A 10297-nucleotide genomic window follows, 5' to 3' on the forward strand; every position below is an offset into this window, starting at 1 on the left:
GCTCAACTAGAACACACTTCTAATCCGAATTGCTCACTCAACCAATCCTTGTGGGATTCGACCTCACTCTATTGTGAGTTTTTACTTGACGACGATAACCGGTGCACTTGCCGGAAGGAATTTTGCCGATCGTGCAATTTCCTAAATCGTAGCATAACACGTTTATGCGCATCAAGTTTATGGCGCCGTTGCCGGGGATTGGTTTTCGATTGACAATTCTCAAATTGGAAGCTAACTAGATTGAGCAATTTTCTCTTGCTTTGTTAATTCTGTTCTAAATACTTGTTGAATTTTAATTTCTGCACTTGGTTACATGCTTTCCTTCTTTATGCCTTTAAATTCATGCAACTAACTCACTGACTCACTAACTGTTTGAATTAATTCCTCAATTGAGCTGACCATACTCTTCCATTAACCAAGAGTATTTTACCTGTTTGTGTTTGAGCTGTGTTCTTGTATGACAGGTAGGAGAGGAGAGACATCAACTCCTCCATATACCGAACCGGAAAGGACCCTTCATAGACTTAGAAGGGAAGCAAGAGGGAAGAGAGTAGTGGGAGAAGAGGAATCTGAAGGAGAATCTGAGGACAATTTTGAGGAAGCTCTAGATCTCAACATGGATAGAGAAGTTCACAACCATGAGAGAGCTGATGGAAACAATGCCATTCCTGAGAGGAGGGTTCTTAGTTCATACATAAACCCAACCTCTGGGAATTGTGGTAGTAGCATCCAGAAACCACCCATTCAGGCCAACAATTTTGAGCTCAAGCCACAGCTAATATCATTGGTGGAAAATCATTGTTCCTTTGGAGGAAGTGCTAATGAAGACCCAAACCAACATCTCACAAAATTCCTGAGAATTTGTGACACTGTGAAGTCCAATGGAGTCCAGGAAGATGCCTATAAACTGCTCTTGTTCCCATTTTCACTTAGGGACAAGGCAGCTAAGTGGCTGGAATCATTCCCAAGGGGGAGTCTAACCACATGGGATGAGGTGGAAGGCAAGTTTCTGGCACGTTTTTACCCTCCACAAAAGGTCAATAGGCTTCGATCTGAGGTCCAGACTTTTAGACAACAAGATGGTGAAACTCTCTACGAGGCATGGGAGAGATTCAAGGACTTGACAAGGAAATGCCCACCAAACATGTTCCATGATTGGGTGCAATTGCACATCTTCTATGATGGGCTCTCTTATGAATCAAGGAAGGCTGTAGACCATTCATCAGGAGGTTCATTGAACAAGAAAAAGACCGTGGAAGAAGCCATTGAAGTGATCGAGACAGTGGCTGAGAATGAGTACTACTATGCATCAGAAAGGCACAACACTAAGGGAGTCATGGAGCTGAACCATGTTGATACAATTCTAGCCCAAAACAAGGTGTTTGCCAAGCAACTAGCAGAGCTTACCAGGCAATTAGAAACAAAGCAAGTGGCTGCAATACACACACAAGATCAAGAGGAAGTAGGCATTGAAGGAGGTGATTGGGATGAGGTTAACTATGTGGGAAACCAACAAAGGCAATCATATGATCCACACTCCAACACTTACAACCCAGGCTGGAGAAACCACCCAAACTTTGGGTGGGGAAACCAACAAACCCAACCACAAAACCACAAACCTTACAACCACAACCAACAAAACAATTCCACATACCAAAACTCCAACCAAAGATCATACCAAGCCACACAAAACACTTACCCCCAATCATCATATCATGGCCAAAATAATCAACATACCCAACCTAATCCGAACCAACAATTTCAAGATCAATTAAACCGGATGGAAGGAATGCTTGCAACCATGAGCCAAGACATAATTGAATTGAAGGCTTTTAAGGAAGAAGTAAATTCTAACTTGCAAAACCAAGGAGCTGCCATCCAGAAGCTAGAAAATCAAATTTTGTATTTGACTAAGCAAGCCCCTGGGACAAGCAGTTCTCATACTGTTAAGGCTATTGCAAGGGAGGAATGTAAGGCCATAACCCTCAGAAGTGGAAAGAATCTAAAGGAGATTTCAAGGGAAACCACAGAGGATGAAGTAAAGGAAAATGTGAAAGACAAAGAACAAGGACAATCTGTTACACCGTTTGCAACAAAAGAAAAAGAAAAAGAGGTCTTGAAGCCTTACACACCTAAAGCACCTTATCCTCAACGTTTGATGAAAAGTGAAAAGGATGGCCAATTCTCCAGGTTCTTGGAGATTTTCAAGAAGCTTCAAATCAACATTCCCTTTGCTGAAGCAATAGAGCAAATGCCACTCTATGCAAAATTCTTAAAAGAATTGATGACCAAGAAGAGAAGCTGGAGAAATGAGGAAACTGTGTTGTTAACTGAAGAATGCAGTGCCATCATTCAGCACAAATTGCCTCAGAAATTGAAGGACCCAGGCAGTTTCCAAATCCCCTGTATTATAGGAGAAGTCATGGTGGAGAAGGCCTTGTGTGATTTAGGGGCCAGCATCAATTTGATGTCGCTAACAATGATGAAAAGAATGAAGATTGAAGAGGCCAAACCAACAAGAATGGCCCTCCAATTGGCAGATCGAACTTTTAAATTCCCTCATGGGATAGTTGAGGATTTGTTGGTGAAGGTGGGAGAATTTATATTTCCTGCTGATTTTGTGGTGTTAGATATGGAGGAAGAAGCCAAAGCTTCAATAATTCTGGGAAGACCCTTCCTAGCTACTGCTGGAGCCATCATAGATGTACAAAAGGGTGAACTCACTCTTAGACTCCATGATGAGAAATTGGTGTTTAATGTATTCAAGGCAATGAGCTATCCATCAGAATCACTAAGGGAATGCATGAGGGTTGATGTAGTGGACATTGCAGTACAAGAAACTTTTGAGGAAACAATAAAGGAAGTGGCAGAGGAGGAGTTCACCAAGGATATTGAAGTTAGTGATATCAAGGATGATGACACAACTATGCTAAGCAGGCCAGAGAAAGTGAAAGAAGAAAAGGAAGCACCAAAACCTGAGCTCAAAGCATTGCCCCCTAATCTCAAGTATGCATACTTGGGTAGTGATGAGAGTCACCCTGTTATCATTAGCTCGGCCTTGAGCCAAGAACAAGAAGAAGAATTGATCAAGGTGCTGCAAACTCATCAAGATGCCATTGGATGGACCCTAGCTGATTTGAAGGGGATAAGTTCATCCATATGCATGCATAAAATCTTGTTAGAAGAAGATGCTAGACCCTCCATTCAAGCTCAAAGAAGATTGAATCCCGTCATGAAAGAAGTGGTACAAAAGGAAGTGAGGAAGTTATGGCAGGCAGGGGTAATCTACCCCATTTCTGATAGCCCATGGGTTAGTCCCATCCATGTAGTTCCCAAGAAAGGTGGCATAACGGTGGTGCCAAATGAGAAGAACGAACTCATACCCACAAGAACCGTTACTGGGTGGAGGATGTGCATAGACTACAGGAAGCTCAATGAAGCCACCAGAAAAGATCATTTCCCACTCCCATTCATGGATCAGATGCTTGAAAGGCTTGCCGGACATGCTTACTATTGTTTCTTGGATGGATATTCAGGCTACAACCAAATAGTAGTTGATCCTAGTGATCAAGAGAAAACATCATTTGTTTGTCCATATGGAGTTTTTGCTTATAGACGCATGCCCTTTGGATTGTGCAATGCACCTGCCACTTTCCAAAGATGCATGCTGTCCATCTTTTCGGACATGATTGAAAAATTTATTGAGGTCTTCATGGACGATTTTTCTGTGTTTGGGGATTCTTTTCCCAGCTACCTACACCACCTTGCCTTGGTGCTTAAGAGGTGCCAAGAGACTAATCTAGTATTAAACTGGGAAAAGTGTCATTTCATGGTCACAGAAGGAATAGTCCTTGGCCACAAAATCTCTAATAGAGGCATGGAGGTGGACAGAGCTAAGGTGGAAATCATTGAAAAACTACCTCCACCAAGTAATGTCAAGGCAGTTAGGAGCTTTTTGGGCCACGCTGGTTTTTACAGAAGGTTTATTAGAGACTTTTCTAAAATAGCCAAACCTTTGAGTAACTTGCTTGTCTCTGATACACCCTTTGTATTTGATGGAAATTGCATGCTAGCCTTTGAACTTTTGAAGCAAAAACTTTCCTCTGCACCTATCATTGCCCCACCTGATTGGAACTTACCGTTTGAACTGATGTGTGATGCATCAGACCTTGCTATTGGGGCAGTGTTAGGACAAAGGAAAGACAATTTGGTACATGTGATTTATTATGCCAGTAAAGTCTTGAATGCTAACCAAAGGAATTATACAACCACTGAAAAAGAACTCTTGGCAATAGTCTTTGCATTTGAAAAATTTAGATCTTATCTCATTGGATCTAAAGTCATTGTTTTCACTGATCATTCAGCGTTAAAATATTTACTTGCCAAACAAGAATCTAAACCGAGACTTATTAGATGGGTTCTTTTGTTGCAGGAATTTGACATTGAAATCAAAGACAAGAAGGGTGTAGAGAACAAGGTGGCAGATCATTTATCAAGGATACCATGTGAAGAAGGAAGCACACAAAGCACACATGTAAATGAGTGCTTTCCTGATGAACAACTCATGCTAATTCACAAAGCACCCTGGTTTGCAGACATAGCAAACTTCAAGGCCACTGGGAGTTTACCTTTGGAATTTAACAAACATCAAAAGAAGAAATTGGTAAATGATGCCAAATACTTCATCTGGGACGAACCATACTTGTTCAAAAAATGTTCCGATGGCATACTCAGAAGATGCATATCCGAGGAAGAAGGAAGGGAAGTTTTATGGGACTGCCATGGCTCCACTTATGGAGGGCACTTTGCAGGGGAAAGAACAGCAGCTAAGGTGTTGCAGTGTGGTTTTTATTGGCCTACTATTTTCAAAGATGCAAAAGAATTAGTGAAGCACTGCCCTGAATGCCAGAAAGCTGGGAACCTGCCAAGAAGAAATGAAATGCCACAACAATTCATTCTGGAACTTGAATTGTTTGATGTATGGGGGATAGATTTCATGGGACCATTTCCCTCCTCATACTCGAATAATTACATTCTTGTGGCAGTAGATTATGTCTCCAAATGGGTTGAAGCAATAGCAACTCCAACCAATGATAATAAGGTAGTCATGAACTTCCTCAGAAAACACATTTTTTGCCGTTTTGGGGTTCCAAGAGCAATCATCAGTGATGGAGGAAGCCACTTTTGCAACAAACCATTAGAGGCATTGCTCCTAAAATATGGAGTCAAACACAGGGTAGCCACACCATACCATCCACAGACAAGTGGGCAAGCCGAAATATCTAACAGAGAACTCAAAAGAATCCTGGAAAAAACTGTGGGAACTTCAAGAAAGGACTGGTCGATTAAGCTAGATGATGCTCTTTGGGCATATAGGACAGCTTTCAAAACACCAATTGGAATGTCTCCTTACCAACTAGTATATGGAAAAGCTTGCCATCTGCCACTGGAGTTGGAGCACAAGGCATACTGGGCCTTGAAACTTCTGAACTTGGACAACAAAGCCGCTGGAGAAAGAAGGATGTTGCAAATTCAAGAATTGGAAGAATTCAGAGCGGAAGCTTATGAGAATGCCAAAATTTACAAAGAAAGAGCAAAGAAGAAGCATGACAGCAACATAGCCCCAAGGAAATTTAAAGAAGGGCAAAAAGTATTGCTCTACAATTCTAGGCTAAAGCTATTTCCAGGGAAGTTAAAATCAAGGTGGTCTGGACCATTCCTTGTCACCAAGGTCTCCAACTATGGACAAGTAGAAATCATGGAAGAAAAGTCGCAACGAACCTTCATTGTTAACGGTCAAAGACTCAAACATTACTTGGGAGATGTGGAGGAGAAGGACAAAGTTAAATATCACCTCAACTGAGGAAGCTGACCGTCAAGCTAATGACGTTAAACAAGCGCTTGTTGGGAGGCAACCCAACCTGAGGTAATACCTTTTTGCTGTTTCTTTTATTTGTTTCAATAAAAGGGGTAAAGTAGTTTCTGTGCATTGCAAAGAATTAAGTTTGGTGTTTCACAACAAACAATGAATTCATGGATCCATAAGTCAAAGGGGAATGTGTGACTCTAAGTTTGGTGTTCCACCATAAAGATCAACTGAACACAACAACCTTTGAATTATGTGAAAGGAACAACTATTCTAAGCAGTCACAGAAATGCTTAAAACCCTTAGTAGCAACATCATTCCAAGATAACTCAAGGATTCAAAGAACACAGAGAAGTAAGTGGGAGACTAAGTTTGGTGTTCACACACCAACTTAAGAATCCGATACTTACCCACACATAGTTGAGCTAACCACTTAAGTGCTTGAGGAGCAAGCAACTTCATTACTCTTTGCAGGAAAGGAAACAAGAACCTTAAAGCATGAAGCAACATTTAGGAAGAAGAAGGATAAATCAAAGTGTTTCCTGACAACAAAGAGAAAACAAGGAATTTCACAAGGTGGTATTATTCCTTGATAATTCTTTAAAAAGGTTAAACAAAAGCATGCGTGTTCTGGTTTAAACTGTAAATGTTGAATCTTTCTGGAATGTGTAGTTTTTTTTGTTAATTGCTTTGAATAAAGTGAATGCTTAGATGTTTGGATATAACTTCACCTTCTTAAACAAGTGCCTGCCATGCTTGTTCTGTTTCCAAAAATAAAAGAAAAGCTTGAACAAAAGTAACTTGGCTAAATTAGTGACAAATCAAGTAGAATTAAGTGGTGGTATGCATGCTTGATTGTTTAGTCACATCACTAAAATTAGAGTGTAGAATTATCATTTTTTATGTAGAAGTAAAAATTGTCTATGGATCTTGATGAATAAATGTCTTTGGCCATGAAAAAGAAAGAAAAAGGAAAAGAAAAAGCCACGGAAAATGGCAACCAAAAAGCAAAAAAATTGAGAAAATAAGCTAGGCACCAATGGTTTGAACTTCTGAGACAAATGCCTGTGGTGTTTATGTATTAAGGATATGCTTGGATGAATAGGTTCTGAGGAGTGTTTCAACACTTGGTAACTTGGGTTAACTAACCCGGGATTATCAACCAAAAGTCCATTATCAAGAGCAACCTCAATACAAAACATTTAGTCACACAAAGAGGTGCTGGGCACCAATGTCTCAAGAAGAAATGTGAACTAAAATGCCTAAAGTGGATATGTGTAGTGCACTGATAAGAAAAAGAAAATGCCAAAGGCTTGTGCAACACATGACACTAAGCAAACAAGGAGCAAAAGAAGCTCTAAGAAAAAGAAAAGAAAAACAAAAGAGAAGTGCCAAAGACATAAGAATAACAGGAGGCCATAGCAATTTTTGACGGATGCAATGAAAAAGTGATAATCCTACCTGATAAGTATGAAAAAGTGATGCTGCAACTTTCTGCATAGAACCCTTCTGATGAACTTCAAATGCTTGCTAATATAGCCAATGTAATTACTTTCTGTTCATACTTTCTTCTCAAATAACTCAGGACTTGCTTAGGGACAAGCAAGTATTAAGTTTGGTGTTGTGATGCCAAGGCATCATAGGCTAGTTTCACTGGCATTTTTCTGTTAGTTTTAGTTATTTTATGCATTTTCTTGAGCTTAAAGTAACCAAAAATGGTTAAATGAAGAACAAAGTAATGAACCATCCAAACAATATGATTTTGATGCAAATTCCATGAGTTTTAGTTATATTACTTAAATGCTATGAATGAAAGATTTCTCATGAAATTTTGCAAGACTTTGATGCAATTGTTTGGATGATTTCAGGGAAGAAGAGGCTAAGCAAGGAAGCAACAAATCAATAAAGGAAGCTTGAATATCACATGTGGAGTTTAAGTTCCAGTTTAAGCCTAAACTGGAGCTTAAACGCCAAAATCATGAAGGATAAGAAATGCTGGGATTGAAGTTTAACCTCCAGTTTGACCTCAAACTGGAGGTTAAACGCCAGAATGAAAAGCCTCACTTAAGGAGCATTCCACGTTTAACCTCCAGTTTGACCTCAAACTGGAGGTTAAACGCCAGAATGAGTATGCCACCCAGGGAGGAGTTCCACGTTTAACCTCCAGTTTGACCTCAAACTGGAGGTTAAACGCCAGAACCAGGAAGAGTACCAGGGGCCATTCCACGTTTAAGCTCCAGTTTGACTCAAACTGGAGCTTAAACGTGTTCGATAGTTTTTTCACTCCAGGGTTGCTCTCTCCATCTCCACGTTTAACCTCCAGTTTGACCCCAAACTGGAGGTTAAACGTGTTCGACACCTCCAGGGCCACCATTCCAAGCTTCCACGTTTAACCTCCAGTTTGACCTCAAACTGGAGGTTAAACGTGTTCGACCTCCAGTATGCCTCCACCCTTTTCCACGTTTAACCTCCAGTTTGACCTCAAACTGAAGCTTAAACGTGTTCGACTACATGACTCTCCGGGCTACCTTCTTCCATTTCCACGTTTAAGCTTCAGTTTAACCTTAACTGAAGCTTAAACGTGCTTCTACAAATGGCATCACTGGAAGTGTCTGGCGTTTAAGTTGCAGTTTAAGCTTAAACTACAACTTAAACGCCACTCTTGAAAAAAGGTTTCTGGGCCAAAAATATTGTGATTTAAGTTAGTCTTTGAGCACAATTATTAACTTAAACTTACTTTGGTATGAAACCCAATTGAATATCATGGTTTATGGGATTGGGCCTGAGGGATTGATGAGTTTGAAATCTCATTTATTGAGTCATGTGCCATTATTTGATTATCACTAAGTTGGCTCAATAAATGTTACAGGATTTGGATCAACAACCTCATCAAGATTATGGATCATAAACCCAAGACAAAAGGAAAGCAAGGAGAGGCCTCAAAGCCCAAGAAGCACAACTGAAGCTCAATATAGAAAGTGTATAAATAGGATAGAAGTTAAGTTAGAAAGAGGACTTTTACTTTCACTTTTAGCTAGTTTCTTTTTCTTTGAAATTGAATTCAGAGCTATGATTCACTAAACCCCCTTTCATTGGGTTAGGGAGCTCTATTGTAATTCAATGAATCAATAATAGTTTATCTTCTTCTTCAATCTTTTCTCTTGAATTTTGTTAGAAAGCTTCTCGATCTAATTCCATTGAGTAGTTGTCTTGGGAAAGAGACTACTCATACTTGGAATCCTTCGGAGCCTTGGGAAAGGAATGGAGGATTCATGTTAGAGAAGCTTTCTCACAGTGGATTGGATTGGGGTTTGGATGGATATTGTGACATGTAATCCTACCAAATTGTGGTTCATGAAATTGTGTGGTATAATCAGTGATCAAGCATCATCTCTTCTTATGAACATTTAAACCAAGGGATTGGGAATTTGTTTGTTTTTAGAGAGCATTGGTGAGCCAAGGAATTGGGATCCAATCATATAAGATTGCCAAGCAAAATTCAATGAATGCATTGGTTGAGGAAGAGATTTACATGTTTTGATTCGGAGATTTCAATATCTCTTAAACCCAATGAATTCCCCATTTCTGATTTCCACTTTCTCTTTACATTCTGCAATTCAATTCTTGCAATCATCCCCATTCCCTTTTAATTTCAGCAATTTACATTCTGCTCTTTAATTCATGCAATTTAAGATTCAGCCATTTAATTTTCTTGTCATTTACTTTTCCCGCCAATTTTACATTCCGCAATTCTCATCTCAAATCTTGATTCCGCTCAACTAGAACACACTTCTAATCCGAATTGCTCACTCAACCAATCCTTGTGGGATTCGACCTCACTCTATTGTGAGTTTTTACTTGACGACGATAACCGGTGCACTTGCCGGAAGGAATTTTGCCGATCGTGCAATTTCCTAAATCGTAGCATAACACGTTTATGCGCATCAAATATTTATGGGGGCGAGCTCATCCGGGCCTTTCACAGTGCCTGGCCACACTTACGACATAGGGTCAACAGAGTATCAAGTCTCGACCTGGAGCACGTGGTGGCTAGCCACTGCTACTACCCAGGAAAACTCGTATCTCAGATAGTGGAAGTGCAACATTCACATTTATCAATGATTCAGCATAAACATGCATTGAATCTCATCCATGGATCAACATCCATCTCAGCCATCCGGCTCACGGTTCAGTCCAGAACCAGCCAATATTCATATCATACACAGCCATTCCGGCTCACGGTTCAATCCAAAACCAACCAATATGTATAATCATACACAGCCATTCCGGCTCACAACAAAACAGCACTTCCACCATTCAACATCATTAAATTCATAAAGTCGGCATTTAAGCCATAAATCATTTTCTCAATTCATTTCACTTTGAAATCGAGTTTCAACTCTTTTCAGCCTTGGCTTTAAAGATTTCATT

General features: G+C 40.0%; 1 non-coding gene across 1 annotated transcript; it reads right to left on the minus strand.

Moving 5' to 3' along the window:
• Positions 1–1042: 1042 nt before the first annotated feature.
• LOC148576523 (small nucleolar RNA R71) lies at positions 1043–1146 on the minus strand. The gene has a single exon (XR_015904462.1). It is a non-coding gene; the product is annotated as a small nucleolar RNA R71 (small nucleolar RNA).
• Between the last annotated feature and the right edge of the window lie 9151 nt (positions 1147–10297).

This window comes from Arachis ipaensis, chromosome B1, assembly GCF_059453495.1.
Source record: "Arachis ipaensis isolate K30076 ecotype BB chromosome B1, ASM5945349v1, whole genome shotgun sequence".
Classification (NCBI taxonomy): Eukaryota; Viridiplantae; Streptophyta; class Magnoliopsida; order Fabales; family Fabaceae; genus Arachis; species Arachis ipaensis.